Here is a 19512-nt window from a genome sequence, read left to right on the forward strand (position 1 = left end):
CCCCCCCCCCCCCGAATTCCTCTTTGAGCTGCGTAGTTCATTCTTAAAACTTGGTGCACCTCCAAGTCCCATTTGTCTTCCTTTCCCAATAACCAACTCTGAGACAATGTGTCCCTCCTGAGCTTGCAAAACTAACCTAGTAATCTGTGTTCATCACTCCCTTTTTGCCTATATGGTAAATCTTATTATAGAAACCAGAAAGTTAGATATTTTTAGCTGAAAGCTCAAAATATCAGCCTCAAAGTTTCCAGCGTTGAGTTTCTTTTTCACTAAATGAACATATTTGTTTACACTACAAAACTTTGTCTGATTAAATATGATAAAAGGAGAGTTCACAAAACTGATTCAGGCATCTAACTTTACGTAGATATTTAGCAAATCAAAATTCAGGTTCATCCAACCTAATCATAACTCCCCATTGAGGAACCCAAGTTAGAAGTCAGCCGAGGAAGAGATGTGGCCTCTGCAATAGTGAATCAGGTCTTGGTTTGATGAGTCTTATGCTGGAAGAGTCTCAGGACTGAACTGAGAAGTCGGCTATTCAGAAAAAGTGGCGCAGTAGAGTTGTATTGTAGTTCCGTAAAATGTGAGTAGACCCTTCTGCCCGGCCACCCTCATTCCCTGATACTACTTACTTAGGTAGGAGCATTGGTACTATAGAGAACAGCATAAATGACCTCACACAAAATCTACAGTAAGGTTACCGAGTGGTCAGTTTTGAGTCTCTCCCAATCTTTCAATGCTGCCACAGGAAAGCACAGAGTGAGTGAGGGAGGGAGGGAGGGCGGGCGGAAGGGAAATCCACACTGTGTGTTCAGTTATGTTTGCTCAACCTGCTATGGATTTGGAAGAATTACAGAATTCAGATATGGGAAATGGAAATTAATGAAGACATTCAAAACCCCAGTCCTCCTTTATGGACTGTGACAAATGTAGTTGACAGATGAGTGCAGTAATGGATATACAATAATGACTAAGATAGAGACTGGAAGTCAAGTGCTCAATTTAGGGAGCATTAAGAGGAATTGAAACATATTTCAAACTAATAAAAGGAATATTTTTCTACCAACACATAATAAAGATTTGGAATTCATTGCCACTAGAGAACATGGATGACTGTATGGCTGAAATTATTTCATAAAAATAAGAGCATCCACAAATATTAAGTAGTGTTGCTTTGGTCAGATAGAAATATTTGTATGTCACACACCAACAAATCCATATACTATAGAGGTAAGATTGAACTCCCGGACCTGGCAGGTTGTTCCATAACTTCACTGGACAGTGGAGTGACTCTTGCATCTACTTTAAAAACCATCAGTAATGTCCACTTTCATAAATATGCCATTGTATCCTGTATAACCTAAAGATCTAATCTGGTAATCTAATTTGTAATAGACACTGAAGGCAGAGATACCATAGTTGATAACTTCTAAACTGATCTCTCAGCCAGCTCTGGAGTGCAGCACTCACTGGGGAAAAAAAAAAAAACCATGCTTCCCTCTTCTACTGCCAGTTGTCCCTGCTCCCTTCTCAAACAGGCACTCTTGTCAGAAGAATTTCACTTGAGACTCTTCTTTCTACCCTGCCCTTCTGTGGAGGCACAGCCAGGCATTTTTTTATTTTTTTTTTTTTTTAAGTATGCTTGGGAAACTTTGAAACTTCCTTTTATCCCTCAGTACTTTTAATACAGTGCTTGTGTGCTCACAGCAGGGATGGAAAGCAGAACTGCAGTTACATAGTTAGGGTTGGGCCCTGCCTCTGTCCAGCTGTGACAGTTTTGGGCCAAATCAATATGAACCTACATGGCTTTGCTGGTCAGAAATGCCATGCACTCTGCATATGTGATACAATTTTTCTTCTTATGAAAGTTGTGCTTTATTTTAGCTAGATATTTTAGTTACCAACTTGCATATTTCCTCCCTCTGCTGTGCAACTCCAGATATTTAAAATAATCCTTAGTATTTTCTAATATTACCTTGAACTCTTGCTAAAGCTGAAGATATTTATAGTGGATTCATTTTGAATTAACATATGTGTGCTTGAATTGTTTCAAATCTCTTAAGCAATATTTTCATGCACTATATAATTTTTTTAATAATATCTCAAGGTGTTTGTAGATCTGTAGAAATATGTGTGAGGAGTAAGTCTCATTTCTAATTGCACGTATTACAGTTTTTTATTGAAAAGAACGAAGTATTACAAATCTGGAAAAGAGAATAGACCTAAAATCCTTGGCAGACACATAACAACAATTTTTCAATTCACGTTCCATTTGCGTGGTGATTTACACGTATGCCTGACTGTGCACTGTGAATTAAACGCTTACTAAGGCCAGTGAAACAATTCCTATGTGAAGAAGTAAGCACATGCATATGCTTTTTAATAGGTTAAGTTGAATACTTTTAATGGCATAGAAACCAGTATTTTAAAAAAAACCACCCTTGCTTAAATATGTATCTCCAAAACACTTTTTCTTGTATTCTAAAAATTACCTAAATACACTTGTGTCTGTCTGAGAGAGAAGAAAAATGTTTATCTGCACTTATTTTGTAGGACTAATGACCAGAATCACTACATCACCTTCAAAGCTGAGAAAAATCACTTTGGTGTAGTACAAGTAAATACCATTAATATTTTTTGTCTGTATTCCATTAAGGTTTGGTGCTTGGTTCCCAGTTCAGACAGAAATTTTGTTCACCTGCAAAAAATGTACCACGTCTTCTTTCTCCACAGAAAAAGCATTGAAACTTCTACATTTTATTCTTAGTCTTGAAAAGGCACTGTTAGGTTACTGGAAATGATCAAAAGCCCAGTTGGAGAAGGAGAATACAAAGTTCCCTATTTAGGCCAAAATTTTTAGAGGTCTGGTTTAGGAAAATACATTTATAGGTATATAAGGAAAAAGACCTTTTTTTTTTTTTTTTTTTTTTAATCTATTTTGAAGCATAACTAATGTCTCATGACAATGACAGAAACCTGGTTTTATTAAAGCTTCTGAATCATGTTATGAAATACTATGATTTGTGATATCTTATTCTTCATTTATACATGTAAATCTAAATAGGATATAAAAGCAACTTATCTGCATTTCTGTCCTTGTATCCAGGAATAGAAATCATGATGTGAACTAAGTTAATCTTCCAAATGCTTGTGCTAATGCAGAGAAATTGGTTATGATGATGGAGGATGTTTGCTCTCCAGCACTTGTAAGATGATCCACTTTTGAAGTTGTGGTAAAACCTCTGAAACACTATATTTTTGAGTAGAGTGATGTTGAAATCTGTATCCTGATCCAAATTTTCTGTCATATACAACTGTGCAACTCCATTGATTGTAGCAGAATTGCAAGAGTGATGAGAAGAAAACTGGATGCAGTGAATTAAAACTTTCTTTATACATAGAAATACTAGGTAAAAAAATACAGCAAGGGCCAAATTTTACTACTGTATCGTGGATAGTTTTAGACTGACAGTGTAGTAGAGTGTTGTCATACGTGAACATTAATGTCATTGTCTTTCCAATTGTAAATCTGCGTGTTTGAAGATTACTGAAGGATCTTTGCATATGAAGCAATGTAGAATTTTAAAGTGTTTTACAGATTTGAAAAGCTTGTAGTTAGTGACCAGTTTAGTACAATGGTATTTTGGAAAAATTATCTATGGAAGTGAAACCCACACTCTGCTCTTGATTATTGTGATGCATTCCACACAAAATTAATGAACACCTCTAGAGAAAAAATATGCCCCTATGTTTTTTTGGTGTTGCAGAGGACTAAAAACTTAACTTAGGCTTTAGGATGTAATAGCTTAATGCAAAGGGTGGATTTAATAAAATTAAAAAGAGGGAGGATTGTATTTTAGTTAAGCAGTAAGCTGTCACTGGAGGAAAAAGGAATAAAAGCCTATAGTGCAGCACAGCAGAAAAAGGAGCAAGCTGCTGAAAGCTGGATAATTTAGGGATATAGAGATGTCACTTCCTCCCTTTGCCAGGCTGTGAAATTCTTTGTAATTCCCATTGGTAAAGCTGCCAACACAAACAAAGGAAAAAATGGAAACTTCTGTGCAAGTTCTCCTTTGACGACTAGAAGAACACATACACTCAAAGGAATGAATTTATCAGCACCATGTTTGATACAAACTTTTTGGAAGCATTATGGAAAAAGCACAGAGATCTTACCAAAGTCAAGAAAGCATGTAAGAAATTTAATTGTGGTAAAAGATTGTTAGAATTTTATTTCTAAGGAATTATTTTAGCAACAGATGCATGCCTAAAAACCATGGAATACTAAGTTGTCTAACAGTTACAATGCTGTAGTCCATAACTTTGGGGGAAAGCTGGCTGTGTGATACCTGAGGATTTCTGTTAAGTAGCTGGTAGTCTATTTAGATGAAAAGATTGAGAGATCAATATTTAGTATGGCTCAGCAGTATTTTCAGAATGTGGATTCTTTATTAACACATTGGTGACACATTGCATAAATGTACAGAAAGAGCTATAAAAACTTTGTATGAAAAATAAAATTTTAATTTTTATCATTTAAAATTTATCTTTTGTTTAAAATGTTAAAGGACCTTGGTAGGACAGTGTCTCATAATTGTCTGAGAATAACTGTTTCCAGTAGAGGCCTGGTATCTCCCTGGAATGCCCATAATAAACATGGAGAAGCCCAAGAATTTTCACTGTAATATCCTATGTAACTTACATGTGCTGTTAATTTGTACTTAAGATTCCCTTTCAGGGTTTTTCTACAGTGAAAACCATTTCTTTATAAAGTGGCTGTCTTCACTAAATTTATGAAAGATAAGCTTCATTCACTGACAAACAGAGCTTTTCTTAGTTTTGTTTAAGAGAATTACTGTACAGGCACTTGCAAAATTACAAATTTTGTAATTTATTCTTTCTTTTATAATTTCTTACTTGTACCAGTTTATTTTTAATGCGTATATAAAATTTATTATGTTGCACTGAAAGTATATTTTTTTAAAAAGGGCAATGGAATTTTTCTTACATACTTACATATAAATCTTAGGGAGGTGACCTCAGTTAAACTGCTGATTTTGCTAATCCCATAAAGTGATAGCCTGAAAGAGATTTGCTAGAAAAGAATCACATATGGATGATCTTTTTCAGGCTAAATCAGCCATTCCTTAATTCCCATGTCTCCCAAATCAGAACCTAAACACCATCTTTTCCCTCATACAGAAAGCACTTCCCCTACCATGTTAGGCTTTGCTCCAGGCACAAACAAACAGTGTGAGTCCTAGCACTGTGCCCAGAAAGGTCAGGATCTGTTGCTGCTGCTCCTGCTTTTGCCTGCCCCGGCACAAAAGTACTGCCTTGAAGTGGTTTGCATACCACAGTTTAGGAATCCCTGGGTCTTTTGTCTCAGACCTGATATTGCTCTAGCTTTCTGGTGAGGAGGTCTGTGGTAATTATGGAGGTGCCAGTCAGCTTTCAAAATAAACAGTAAGTTAAAGCAAGGATAGAGCCCTTGTTTTATATGAAAACTCTATCATGATACTCCTCAAACCATCATTTCTGAGTATGTACAATGAAGTAGCCATGTGTACTGAGGGAGAGGGGAAGCGGGAGGAGAGCTGGTCCTGTCACAGAAGCAGAACAAAAGACAAAACAAGTGCTCAGTACAAGCAGTGAAGAGTATCATTACCCATCTGAAAAAAATGAGATAAATGGACAGCATTTTGTTTAGTCAGACTTGATGTCACCTAGAATAGGCGGTTTGGCTGAGAGCAGTCACTCAAATGGTCTTACTGAGTGTCTTTGAACACATAATGGTTAAAATGCTTGAAAATGTCATCTGTTGCTCAGAAGTTCAAGTCAAAAACTCCCAACAGTACAACCTCTTATTTCTCTTAAAGCGTTCAAGGTCTGTTTCAAAATTATAAACTCCTTCCAAACTTTCACATAACTGATTCTCTCCTGTACTTATTTAAATACATTTTTTATTTGGTTATAAAATAAACCTGGAAGATTATACTAGAGATGGCTCTGTAGAGCCATGAGAAGAACTATATTTTAAGCTTTTAGTGTTGAGATAATATTTATGCCCAGCACTGATCACTGATACGTTACTCATCTTGATTGGAGCCCAAAAAATGTGGTAGCAAAACCACAATAATAATTAGTGGGGACTTGAATTAATACTTTTATAAATTACTTTACCTCGAATGCCTTTGAAAGATAAAGTGTTACATGACAACTTCAGTTTAGGAGAAATTATATTAAAACTATTGGCACAAGGTTTGTACCTTGAATTTGACATGCATTTTAAAGAGTTCGGGATTTTATTTATTTCTTTGTTTTAAATCAGAATTAGTATCAGAGACACTTAAAATGGCAGGTGGAAATGAGATGTAAATGAGTACTTTTGGGGAAAAAAAAAATTGAAACCAGTAGAAGAAATCGAGATGGAGATGTTGAGACAGAAGGTACTGTGTTGCTAGTTATGAAAATTTTATTGTGTTTATGGTTAATGTTTCAAGGTAAACGTTTAATATTTCAATTTAAAGGTGTGAAGATGTATACTTGCATTTTACAGATTTAGGTGCAAGACTGCCTAAATAAATTGAAAATTGCAAGTGCTGAGAAAACATAAGGCAAATTAGAAAGACCTTAAAACTTAAATAAATCTCTTCTAGGAATGTGATTTGTAAATATATACTTTATTGCTGTTATTAATTTATGTTTACAATGTATAATTCTTATTCTTAAAATTTTTCAGTTATCACTGAAATTCTGACACGCAGATGTCTTTTTTTTCTTTGAACTCAGAATTTAGCTAGCTTCCATCTGTTTTTCAATTTTTTTGAGATTTAATCAAAGAGTTTTTCGTTTGATAGCATTTCAGTAACAAAAATAGCGCATGTCTTGAAATCCAACTGGCATCTGCTGTTCAGTTGTTTTTGTTCTCTGTATCAGAGAAGCCTCTCTCTGCATGGTGGAGGGGAATAAAGAGAGGGAAGGTGATGGGGACTGTGATGATACCGCAGACTTTGCTCTAAGGAGCTGCTCACTGGTGAGTGCCCAGGCAGAACATAACACAGCATTAGTTCTGGCTGGGGAGTCTAATAAATACAGCATCGTGCATTGATAGAAGTATTATAATACTAATGATTTTATTTGTCTCACTCCCTTGATTTTAGAGATGAGCCATGGAGCAGGTAGGAGGCACTCATGAAGTGAAATACAAAGGATAGTTTGTCTTCCCATAATACCTATGGGATTGCCACGGATACAGGTCAGAGAAAACAAACAAACAAAAAATTACAAGATAACAAAGCCATCTGAGAGGGGTTGTAAATTTAAACTCAAATTTCTTGACAAAGCACAGCAGTGCAGATTTGAGAATTTATTCTTTCTGACAGTTTGTAAGTGAAAAGGCAAACTAACAAAAAGAGGTAAGAGTAGTTGAGCGAGTTATTTTTTTGATATAGCTGGGTTGGTGGGAGGCACCATTTCAGCATCCTGGGTAAAGGTTGACACCCCCAGGGCCTGCCGTGACCCGCCAGAGCCCATAAACCAGCCAGGATAATGTGGAGAGGCCTGAGGGGGGAGAGCCACTGGCTGGTGCAGTCATCTTGATCAAAGCACCTTCAAACCCTCTTTGAATGCAAGATCAGAGTCCACTAAAATATTTATTTGGCATTGAATTTGATCTCCAGTTATGAAACTGTTGACCAACCCAAAATCTCACAGGCACCCTTTTCCCAAAAAGCGTCTCTGTTTTTTTTTTTTTTTTTTTTTTTTTTTGTCACTTTTATCACTGCATTGGTTAAATATGTATTGAGTCAAAATGTGCAGTGGTTGTGGTGGCTCCCCTTCTACTGTGTTTTTCCCTCTGATGTACCTTGAGAAGTACTTCATGTCATATGATGAAATCCGAAGGAATAGTAAAAACACAGCAACTGCAAAAACACATTCAAGGGAAGCACATGTTCCCATTAGTATCTTAAAAAGAGATTACCGCTTATATAAATAGAGCATTTTCTTTCTCTCCAATTTCTCCACCTAGAGGAAAAAGAAAATAGAGAAATCTTTCATACCTCCACTGCTACTTCTGTTAGTCTGCTACTTCTGTGGATATAACAGTAACTGTATCTTATGTGATCCTGCATGATTTGTTGGTTTGTGACATTACTTAAAATGTAAAGGCATGCTGGTAAAATTTTCTTTTTGGTTTGATATTCTCTGCATTGCACACAGTGAACAACATATAAAGCAAACTGTAGAATGGGAAAAATAATATTTGAAATAATTTTCACTAATTTTGCCCTAAGCCAAACACTTTTGGTTGCAGAACTAATTGAGAAATTTAAAATATTGAATATTTCATGCTTTAGTATCTTCTCAAATGAGTAGTTTTTATTTGCTAATATCTACTCTTTTCTTTTCTGTCACATTTATGTCCTTAGGATGGTATTGTAAATAAAGGGCATGAAGAAACTTCTGATTTATGTGTTAGAAAACACCTCCTTGGTATTCTCAATTTGCAGACAGAGCAGTTCATCAGTCACAGCGATGCTGGAACAGTGGTTTCCCCTGTCAGCCTGAGAAAGGAGCTCATGCTGTAGTTGTAATAATTTTCTTTGATCATCTTTTGTCACTACTGCTGTGTGCAGAGAATTATGGCCTAGAATTTTTTTTTATTGCCACTATGTGATAAACACCTTTTAAAGTGTATGGGAGTGTACTTTGCCTCCAGGTATCCAGACCTGAGAACCGATAAAACCATCTTGTTTTACTGGGAAAAAGAGAAAGGTTGTTTCTTTGGTCCTTGCATTCTTGTGATCAGCGTGTTAGTCTGTAGCAGAAGATGGGAGGATAGAGGTGAAGCGGTGGCAGGGGGTGGCAAATGAGCCTGCTCTGGTTTGGAGCTGCTGAGTGAAGACCTCCTGTGTACAGAGCTGCAAAAGGGGTGATAGCGTGTTCCTTAACTGATTGTGGAGTCTAAACCCAGGCTGGTTTTCCTCTGCCTGATGCCTCGTAAAAGAGACAAATTTTGTTCCTCATCTGCAACTGTGAATATTCACTGCAGTTCGTTGAGCATCTGAGCCTTAGAGCTCGCTGTTGATGTATATCCTGTGGCTTTCAGTCTTCCCTTGGCAGCATTTTCCATGATAGCTTTTTCCTTAGTTGGGTTTTGGGTATTTGGGGTTTTTTTGTGGTGAAAAAAACAATTGCTTGCAAGCAATCTTGCATTAGCAATCTTCCACATCTGACATGTTAGTTGTTTCAGCAGTTAAGAATGAGGTTATGCCCAATGCTAATGTCAAAAACAACATCTGAAAGCTGATTATGCTCTGCCCAGTACTTTCTGTACGCTCCAGTGAGTTTTCATTGTTAAAAAGGTGGGCCTTTATTATGCCACATAATGCAGTAAAATGAGGATTACTTGGATATCAGTGCATGAGATAATAGAAGCTGACAGGCACCTGTTTAAGGAAGTATATTGTATTCCAAAGTATTTTATAAAAATTAAGCAAGATTTCATATGAAAAAAACTTTTATACTTAAGACGTCATAAATAGGTTTAAGAACAAAAAGAGGCATCAGGGAATCTGGATGGATGTATTTATTAGCAGCCCTTAGAGTCCTGACAATCCATTCTAATAATAAAGTGTGGGACCTGTCAAATGATGGCACAGATATCCTAATCTGAACTGACATGGCTTTCTAGCCCAGTTCATCAATCATGTTTTATTAGCTTTAACAGAGCCAAGCTGCTATCTGTCATTTCGATGCTGTAGTGGTGACAAAAACTGGTGCTGAAAATGTGCTGCAGGTGTAACTTTCACTCAAAGAGCATTTCTGAGCAGCAGTCAAGTTTGTGTTTGCATGGGGAGAGAGTGCCATCTTCAGTTTCACGTCTCTACGTGAAGCGAGTCTGAACTTCCTAGTGCTGCCTGATGGCTGAGGAAAAAAGTAGCAGTAGAAATTTGGAAATGGTTCTCAATTCTTATTTTGATAAGACTTTGGACTTAGGAAGAAAAATGCTAAACACCATGTCCTTGTCCTTGTTTTAAGATACAGTTAATTTAGATATGTGTGTTGTGGTAAGTAATTTCCAGTAGAGTAAAGAAAAGGAAGGTTGGGCTTTGTCCTTCTGGTTTGCAATGCTGTATGAAGAAAATAACAATTGCCAGTTGGATCGCAAACCGCTTGTAACCAGTAGCACATTGTATGCATAAAAAATGAGAACTAGGAGTCTGTACGCTGCTGCGTATTTACTGCGGTTTGTAAGAGCCATCAATTCCATGTATTCTTTCAGCCCAGAATTGACTTGGTGTTTGCATTGGGGTCCTGGCACTTGAACCCTTGTTTTTCTTGGCTCCGTGTCATTTTGCAGCAGTGCTCGAGGACACTCCTCATCTCTTGTTTCCAACATGTTAACATAATCAAGTAAATATTATCTGGCACAGGCACATGCATTATCCTTTTGGGGAGTATTTGTAAAAGTTTTAAAGTCCAAATCAAACAATGGCATCCATCTTCCTTCCTCCTGAATTTCTTTTTTTCACAAGATGAATGTTGGCAAAATTATTTCTTTGATCTTTAAAAAGTCTTTATTTTGTCAATATTCACAGACAAAGTTAGCACGTATAAATATCCGTATTACTTGCAGAATAGATGCCTAGGTACGTCCTTTCTGTATATTTTAACACTTAATAGGACTTCACACAATAAGGAGCAGATGTGTCATAGTGACAGCAGGAGAGCAGGGACCAGGAAGGTGGTTTCATTAAAAGAGCCTTGGGATAAATGCAGCACATTAGATACCCACTGAAAGACAGGAGCTGTTGATGGGGTGACCTCTGAATGCAAGTCATCTTACTATAAACAGAAGGGTGTGGAAAGCCATTGGACAGAGCCAAGCTTGTTTACTATCCAGATCTTCTCTTAGTTAACTTAAGTAACTGGACTGTGCTAGGCTCGGTGTGACAGTTAAAGGAAGAACAAAATGTTTCCAGTATTTTCGAGTTTAAAAAAATCCTAGCTAGACTAGTGCTAAAGTTTTTTGGTCCTGAAAATCTGTCTGCACACCTTAGCTGCTGCACAGTGGAAGTTAGTGCAAAACATAACAGATACTCTCTTTTTTTTTTTTTTTTTTCCCTGGAAACTGACTTTGCACATTTGGGGCACTCATTTCTGTTCTTCAGAGACAACTAAGGTAAGGTTATGATGGATTTTAATTTGCAATATTGATACAAATGTCATTTAGTGATAAAACAAGAAATATGTTTATTAATTCCACAGTCAGATTCCGTTCTGAAAAGAAGATGTCGTTTTCATTTCTGCAGTAGCAGTTTCAAACTTGTTTTTGGAACAACGTATTTGTTCATAGTGGCTGTAGAATATAGTAGTTTAGGTAGGTCACAGGTCTGGATCCATCAAGTTCTTTCAGGAACAGCTTCTTCTTACCACAGGAGGTTACTTTTTAAGCGCTGTAGGAAATAAAATGTGTCACTTTACAGTATGCTGGCAATGTCACATTTTGTCAAATCTGTGAGAAGTTCGTTCTGTGTTACTCAATAACATTATGATTGTAAGCGACACTTAAAAGGCCAGTATTTGGAGACAGGTGTCTTAGACACAAATTGAGCTCAAATTAATTAGCTCTAAACTACACAAACTGTGGATACAAAGGAAGATAATTTACTGATATTTAATTCGAGTCCATTTAGTCCATTCCTAAGTCAATTAGGCATTAATTTGGAACAAATAACACTAAAGCATAATTACGCTAAAGCATCAGTCCTACCCCCTCAAAGTTCGCTTTAACTTTCTCTGTCATGTTATCTGTAACTTGGCAGTGTGAGTTTGCCTTTCAGTCTTCCTTCATTGTGAATTTGTTTCAAACTTTTTAACGCGCTTTGCAATTACGCAGACCATTTTTGGAGCATAAATTCTGATTAAAAACTTGTTTCTTCAGGGAATCTGTGTGCAAGTGCGGCTGTTGTATTCCAGTGCTTCCCCTGCCTCGGTGTCAGTGCAGCAGGCAAGCGCAGCAGTGCCGCTGCCGTGCTGCATTCAGAGGGCCATGATGAGAGCTGGCATAATGATTCCTGCTTCTTAAATGTCCGTTTCATTCAGGGAAACGCAGGAGGGGTTTGCTTTGAGAGTGCTGTTTTATTATCCTAGTGCAGCAAGCAAAGTTCCAGGGAAGAAAGAGCAGCCCTGTTTGGTCCAGCTGTAAACAGCCATTTACTGCTATAGGGAACTGTAATGTGTAGGGAACCTGTTTGGAAGAAAGGTATGATAAATTATTACAGCCAATACGTTCTTCGATTTTGTGCCCGGGGTCTGGTGAGCAGCAAGCAGCAGGATCCAGTTACATGTTTCTTTTCTTGGACTGTTCACTATTTTCTGAAATACGTTTCAGCTAAACAGCTTTTAACTGTCTCAATACCTTTTGTGCCATTATAATTTCTTCTAAAGTAAATCAAATGTAAATTTGAAAAAGGTATATTAAGTAATCAATGTTTTTTAAATTCCTGAATTAAAAATACAGTCCTTGCCAAAGCATTGTTCCAAGATAATTTTAGATTTATTAAGGTGTTTAGTATAACTTGTTAAATGGAACAGCTTGTATGAATGTGTGTAATATCAAGCAAAAGGATTTGGGTTTGGATTTGGAAAAATACCTGTATATTTGTGTAATCATGCAAGCATGTATACAGGTTAGAGTGTGCATTAGGAAAGCTAATTAATCCGTTACACAAATTAGAAGTGGAGGTTATTTTCTGAATTTAAACAGATTGTGGTTTGATAAAATGTCTGAGTGCACTGTGAAATAGAGGAAGCAAGTGAAAAACCCCACTGCATACTGTCTCGTTCGCATGCTTTACCTATCTTTTTGATCTTTTGTTTTCTGTTGTTTTCTTTGCAACTAACTAAAATTTTCTTGAAGTTACATTTACTTTGGGAGAATACGGAAAATGAGTATTTAAAGTATTTAAAACTTTATTCCATTTTAAACTTTGCGTTGTAAAATTTATTTTGTAAATGTTATTTACAAGGGATTAAAATTTTAACATGATACATCATTTCATTATTTTTAAATAAAAGAAGGGCATGGCTGAATTACACTTATGTATAAAAGTTATGCAAGCAATTTGTGGAATTTAATCCTCTAGTTAATATGCTACTTATTTACTCTTTAGATTTTATTTTATGAACTATTTTCAGTTATACTGCTGAAAAAAAACCCACGCATTTTTGTAATAGTTTAAGAGGAAATATTAATGTGGTTTATTTCCCTACTCTATGCCATATTTAATCATTGCCCTGAAATAATACATGATTAAACGGTATTCAATTATAGGTAAAGATCTGAAAAAAAATGTGGAGATTTTTTTAAAAGCTAATTTTAAAATTAATCCCATTTTAGCCCTAAAAGGATGCAGTTAAATATATATATTGAAGAACCTGGATTGCTTTAAAAAGCATAATTATTTTATTGTTTGTGTTGGATTGAACAGAAAGTGGTAGGCAGTATCCCAGAATAGTATAGTTTATGTATTATTTTAGCTAGAGTTAATTGAAGATTTGCTTCCTAAATATTGAAGCAAAGTTCTGTGTGTGTTCTCATAGTAAATATGTAATTGTTCTTCAAAATTAATTTCAGGAATATTGAAAAGTCATTAACTGAGCTTTACAATTATATAACCGTGACTGATCAACTGGTATAACGGATAAAACCTTTTGAGGGTAAAATAATCTGAAGTAATTTCACATAGACAGAGATTATATATTATATATATTTATTTGCACACATGCACAAAAACGTGTGTTTCCATGCGTGTTTGAACAGTTCTTTTTATCAAGGGTTTTCTCCTGGATAAAATGAATTATCTCGTCATTCGATTTTTGCTGTACTTAAAGTATTTGTAGTGCTATTCCAGGTGAGCTCTGCATTCAATTAGAGTCACAGCTAAGAACCAAATGTACATGTTGCTCCCAACGTTCAAACTGTTAGCTCCACTGAAGCACAGTTTAACTTGATTGATACTTGGATTTTAAAGCAAATAAGGACTAATTTTTGCCTGTGGCAAAAAATCTTTGAAGTTTCATGCCTGTGCCGAGGCTGGATTAGTTAAACGGCAGGATTGGGGCTGGGACTGTGACCCTGTTGTGCTTGGCAGGTTGTGATAAATGGGGGAATCTTTCTTAACCTCCTGGCCAAAACATTCCAGGACCAGGTTGGGGAGACAGGAGAGAAGGGAGGGGGGGTCGAAAGATGCAGGAGACTTGGCACGTTGATTCTGGAGACAAAGGACACTTCCTTGTTTGTCTGAAATAGGTGCAAACGCACAAACTCTTGTGGGAGAAAGTACTTCAGAAGCTTTGCAATATACTTTATTGTTATTTCTGACCACTGACCTTGCTATATGAAATTCATCCTTCACTATGAAGCTGGCTCTTTTTATTTTTGTTTTGAATGCTTTCAAAGTTTAGAGAATCTTGATTGTTAAATTTTCCTAAAGAGGTTTTTTATTTCATTCTTGATATGTGTGTATAAAACCATCCAAAATAAATTGGAAGAACTCTTTATTCCAAGTAATTGCCCATTGGTTAAGGAATTTACTGGAGGACTGCAAATATAAACAAAATGGTATATGAATTCGGAAAAAAAAACCCACACAACCAGTTAATTAATTGCTTCTGGAAAGCTAGTTCAACTATTTTGTTTATAGAACTTTCTTGAAAGTAAAATATACTTTAAAATATTTTTAAATTGTATATTTCACTATAGCAATATTAATGAAAAATCTGGAAAATTATTTGGATAAGCTAAAATAGTATACTAGTATAAACCAGTGAAATTTTCAAACCTGAAAAAAGAGGCAAGAGTGACTTTTAAGTGAGCTGAAATATGATCTATCAAGGGGTTCTTTCTTGTGGCATTTTAAGAGCTGTGCTACCTCTGATGTTGTCCCCATTGAGTAATGGTGAAAAATGTATTATTAGATGATGGTTTGAGATTAATTTACTTATTTTATACTGTATATAAGCTATTCTGGCTAGTGTTAAGAAGTATAGCATAAAGCAAGTGGGGGGAAAAAAAGCTGAATGTTTTCAGTGTGCTTTCTGATCATGGTTGCTGTTACTCGTATACAAGCAAATGTGCGGTATCCTTGTGTATAGATAAAATTATTAATTTATCCTTTTATGATTAATTTCCCTGAATGACATTTTACCACTATGATATCATATTTTTAATGAATATTGTATTGTAAAAGTTACTGGAATTTACCTGTTAATTACTATTTGTATAACTAAATGTAAATTATATGTGTAAAAAGTAGTCTTACTAGATAGGATTTTGCACACAGTAACTGTGTACAATAAATGTATTATTTTGTCTTGTGTACTTGTTAGAAATTACTTTATCTGTAGTTTGCCTCTGATGAATTATTATTCTTTTTTTTTCTACCCTTGAAAAAGAAAATACTATTTTCTTAGCAGCATTTTCTTCACTTCTATTGAAGTGTTCTAGAAGCACTGAAAACTAAACTAGCCAGAAATTAACTAAATTTGGTTGAATGATGATACAAATGCATGTTAATAGGTCTTTAGACTATATCCACTTCTTTGTGCGATTTTATACTGCAACATTGTGTGTCATTTTACCTTTCCTCTAACAAATTATTTTTTCATGAATTAGAGAACATATGGGCTCTAAAGAACTAATTGTTTTATTTTGATCAGTAAGAAGTTCAAGCTACAAAGAATTTTTTGCATCCTTATGCTAATAAAAGGTTGCCAAAGTTTTTGGTTATCTAGTGTACTTTATTAATGTTACAACAGCTGCTAGAAATTATTGCTAAAATGCTAAACAAATTAGCTTCAGTAATGAGGAAGAACAGAAATGTATGCAACTGAAGAAGAAGGACAGCTGTTCACTGTAAATGTACAGGCGATATACTTGCTAATTTTCAAGTTGAATTCGATGTGCAAATGCTTATTACCGTCTCCTTCCGCTTTTTTTCCAGTTTTGAAGACAATTTTGTTTTTAATTTGTAATGTAGTCATTTGCATACACTTTAAGTAGGTGGTTAGCCTCAGTGCGTTTTGCAAAAAATAGTATTGTACAATTAGCTGATGACTTCACCGTCATCTGTTTTCATAGGCCAAATTATTTGTTCATGTCCAGATTCATAGATACTATCTATGAACAGTATTTTGACCTACTACCACGAGAAAAACTACCATGGAATAATAGCACAGGCTTTTGGGTTTTGGTTTTTTTTTTAAATTTTATTTATTTTAATACTGTTTTAATGTGTTCTTCATCTAATTCCCATCTTCCTCAATGGCTACAGGACTCTGCCAGCTGATAATGGGTAGGCAGGTGCTGAGCTAAAATCGTGTTCGTATTACTTGCTCATATTACCTTGTTCATCCTCCCTCCAACCTGTCTTCTTGCTCTGTCCACCTGTTGCTTTTTAGCATTAATTGAGTCACCCGTCCTACAAAAGCATATTCACATACTTCCCTTCTTTATTCTGAATCATTTCTTTGAAGATAGTAGGCCTAACCACCATGTTACTCTTTAGACTCAAGCTTAAGTCTTTGTAGGCTTGTCCCAAGCTTGACAACTCTAGCTCGGGCAATGCCTTTTGCTAAAGACTTAATACAACATAGCCTCAGTTAGCCATTGCTGCTACCCTCACCGCTGTTGAAGCTAGGTGAAGGCACCAGTGGAAGCCCTTGCAAACCTAGGCAGGACTGGGTTGTTTTCTGCAGTTATTGCAGTTAGTCACGAACAGCCAGTTTGTATTCCCAGACTCAGTATGTGTACTCAACATGGAGGTACTCCTGCCTTTCCAGGTTGTGAAGAAGAGCAGTGAACAACTGCTTGTAATCAACAACTGTTGATTATTTTAGTCAGAAAGGGCAAAATTGTCCTGACAACATTTAGAGAAGGAGTTTTGCTTTTTTCTATTAAACATGCTGGAGTTCAGCTGGACCTGAAGAAAACAGTGTGGAGTAATCCTTGCCTGCAGCTACAGTCAAGCCTCCCCTTTCCTGAGCCGAATCACAGCAAAACTGCCCAATGGCCAGTTACAAGTTTATTTAATTGAAGCTGACATTTTAAACCATATGTAGTGTGAATTCAGGTCTGGATGTGAAACTGAATTGCTTTACTAAAGAAGTCAGATATTTTTTGATCTGTGAGTAATGGTCAGTTACATTTTCTCATCTTTCTGATACTGTCTGTCCCATAGGACACTGTCCACTGAATGCAGTTCTGTCCTGAGAGATGAAAAGGGATCCAGAAGACACAGAAGTGACTTGATTTCTTCTTAATAGATACACACTAAAAATGTAATGAAAATCTGTGGTACCTCACTAGTTTTTCTCCTTTTCTCCTTTCTACAAGGACCAACATTCATTGTGATACTCGATGATATGCATGTTCTGGATCAATCACACCTGTGTGTGTCAGACACTGCACGGTTCTCCTACCATTATACCTGGCTCATATAGCTATAGCTATGTGTACTTGGGGTAAGACTAATGGTGAAGAAAAGTTGGCCAAAACTGTATCTGAGTGAAAGTGGTACTGGTGAACAAGTGGCTACACTTGGAAGAGCTTGTGTCTGCCATGCTGTCTTGAGTAAGCCAAGTCTCAGCCTAAGATCTTCAGATTGTCAGTAAACCAGGTTGTCATGTAGCTGAATCCTTCCTGAATGCTTTCAATGTACCCAAACTATTCCATCCCATTCTGTCAGACCATGATATGAGTCAGGTATTAATTCATTTTTAAATGAGCTAGACTTTTATGAAGATGTTGGTGCTTGAAAACTAATTAGTACAAAGCTCACATTAGGGCAGGGTATTGTGAACAGGTCAGATCTGTCTTTCTTTTCCACTAAATGACATTTCCTGAACTTTTTGAATATAGTTCAAAACCACAGTCCTTGCCTTTAAAATCCCATTAGCTCTGGGATGAAGAATGCATAAGTATGCTACTCCAAGACACAGAGGACAGTGAAGCTGGTGATGTTGTAGACATTTCTTATTCAATGCTGACCCATCAGTGAGTGAACTCTTATTGGCACTAAGAAAGACAAGATTGTTGGCCAAGAGTAAGGCACATTTTTGGTGTCTGATCTCCTTTAACCTTGGCACATAGCAATATGTATTTTAAAAATGCAGAAGATAAACAAAAGACTACAGGGAGAGAAAAAGAACTTCTTTGCTAAACCAGAATGTTTTACCAGATATGTATTTTACCAGATATATATTTCATCATCTGTGATGAGGATGAGTATCTGATGGATGTGTGATTATGTTGTTTACTGCACTTGGCTATCAGTATGCTCCTAGGTAGAAACCAGGATAGTGAAAAACAGAAAGGAGGAGATGATCAACAAGGCAATTTGTTTAAATTTTTTCTAAGTGAGGAATGGAACAGCTGTGATGAGTGTTCTTTGATCTTAAGGGGGGAAGATTGTTTTCTGGTGCGGCAAAAGACTCGGAAGAAGTTGTCCTTTGTTATTGGGTGCATCAGTATGTAAGCTCTTGGGTGAACTAAGGGAAAGCTAGATCCCAGTGAGGCACCAGCATCTGCATTATGGAGAAGTGCCTTGTGGCAGAGATACTTGAATTGTGGGAGAGAAATCAGCATTAGCTGTAGAAATACGCTGTATATGTTGATCATACAAGATGGTTTCCACATGAAAAGAAAAAAACATGGTTTATTATGCTTAATGGCACAGTACTATATGCCTTTAACAAAATAGCTTGAAGTATTTGCATGATGTATTTGCAACATGGCCAAGTTAACACAGCCTTAGGAACATTAACTTTTGAACTTCCTGACTTTCATTGCTTTAAATTTCAGCTTCAAAGTTTACTTTTTTTTTTTTTCTTTGCATTTGTTGGCCCTGGTTAGTTTTGAAAAGCGGGAGGAAAGAAAGTAAGTTCAGGTTTTCTGAGGGGGCATTGAATTTTATGCGTATAACGGGAGATGACTTGCTATTCCTTTGAACATTAAATGATAACTCCAAAGCAGTTTGATACACCTAGTTTGCTTATGATATTTCTGTGGAGCTGAGGAATCAAGATTTAATCTAGAAAGCATTGCACAGCGTGGCTCTTTTCCTGCATCTCAGTATGTTTTTCTCCTGAAAAAAAGATCAGTGATGTCTGGGAATGCTGGGATTTAAAAAGCAAACACTTAAAACTAATAAAAATGGTGTGATCATAACAGATCTGAGGGAGATCATGGGACCGTAACTGGAGTAAAAACAGGAAGTAGTTTTCCATGTCTAGATGAAGAACAGTATCTTCTAGCTAGTTTCCAGTCTGGAGATACTGGGGAGGCACTGAGGGTATACATGCATATTCAGCTGCACCAACACATACTGCTTATTTGAAAAGGCAAAAAAAGGCCACAGGCTTGTCTTTAGTGTTTCGGGGTGGTTTGTTTTGTTTTTGGTGTGGTTTTTTTGTTTGTTTGGTTTTGGGTGTTTGGGGGGG

The 19512-nt window shown here is 36.3% G+C and overlaps 1 protein-coding gene across 17 annotated transcripts in view; it reads left to right on the forward strand.

Annotated features, from left to right (window-relative positions):
- Positions 1-19512, forward strand: part of EYA4 (EYA transcriptional coactivator and phosphatase 4) — a 155585-nt gene that overhangs the window by 51209 nt on the left and 84864 nt on the right. Inside the window, exon 1 of one of the 17 annotated variants that reach the window (XM_026845065.1) lies at positions 12195-12274. The exons of the other annotated variants lie outside the window; for them this stretch is intronic. The gene's annotated coding sequence lies outside the window, so the exon portion shown is untranslated. Of the gene's footprint in view, positions 1-12194; positions 12275-19512 lie in introns of those variants that run through there. 17 annotated transcript variants of the gene reach the window in all.

This window comes from Athene cunicularia (assembly GCF_003259725.1).
Source record: "Athene cunicularia isolate RWA chromosome 3 unlocalized genomic scaffold, athCun1 chr3_part1, whole genome shotgun sequence".
Lineage (NCBI taxonomy): Eukaryota > Metazoa > Chordata > Aves > Strigiformes > Strigidae > Athene > Athene cunicularia.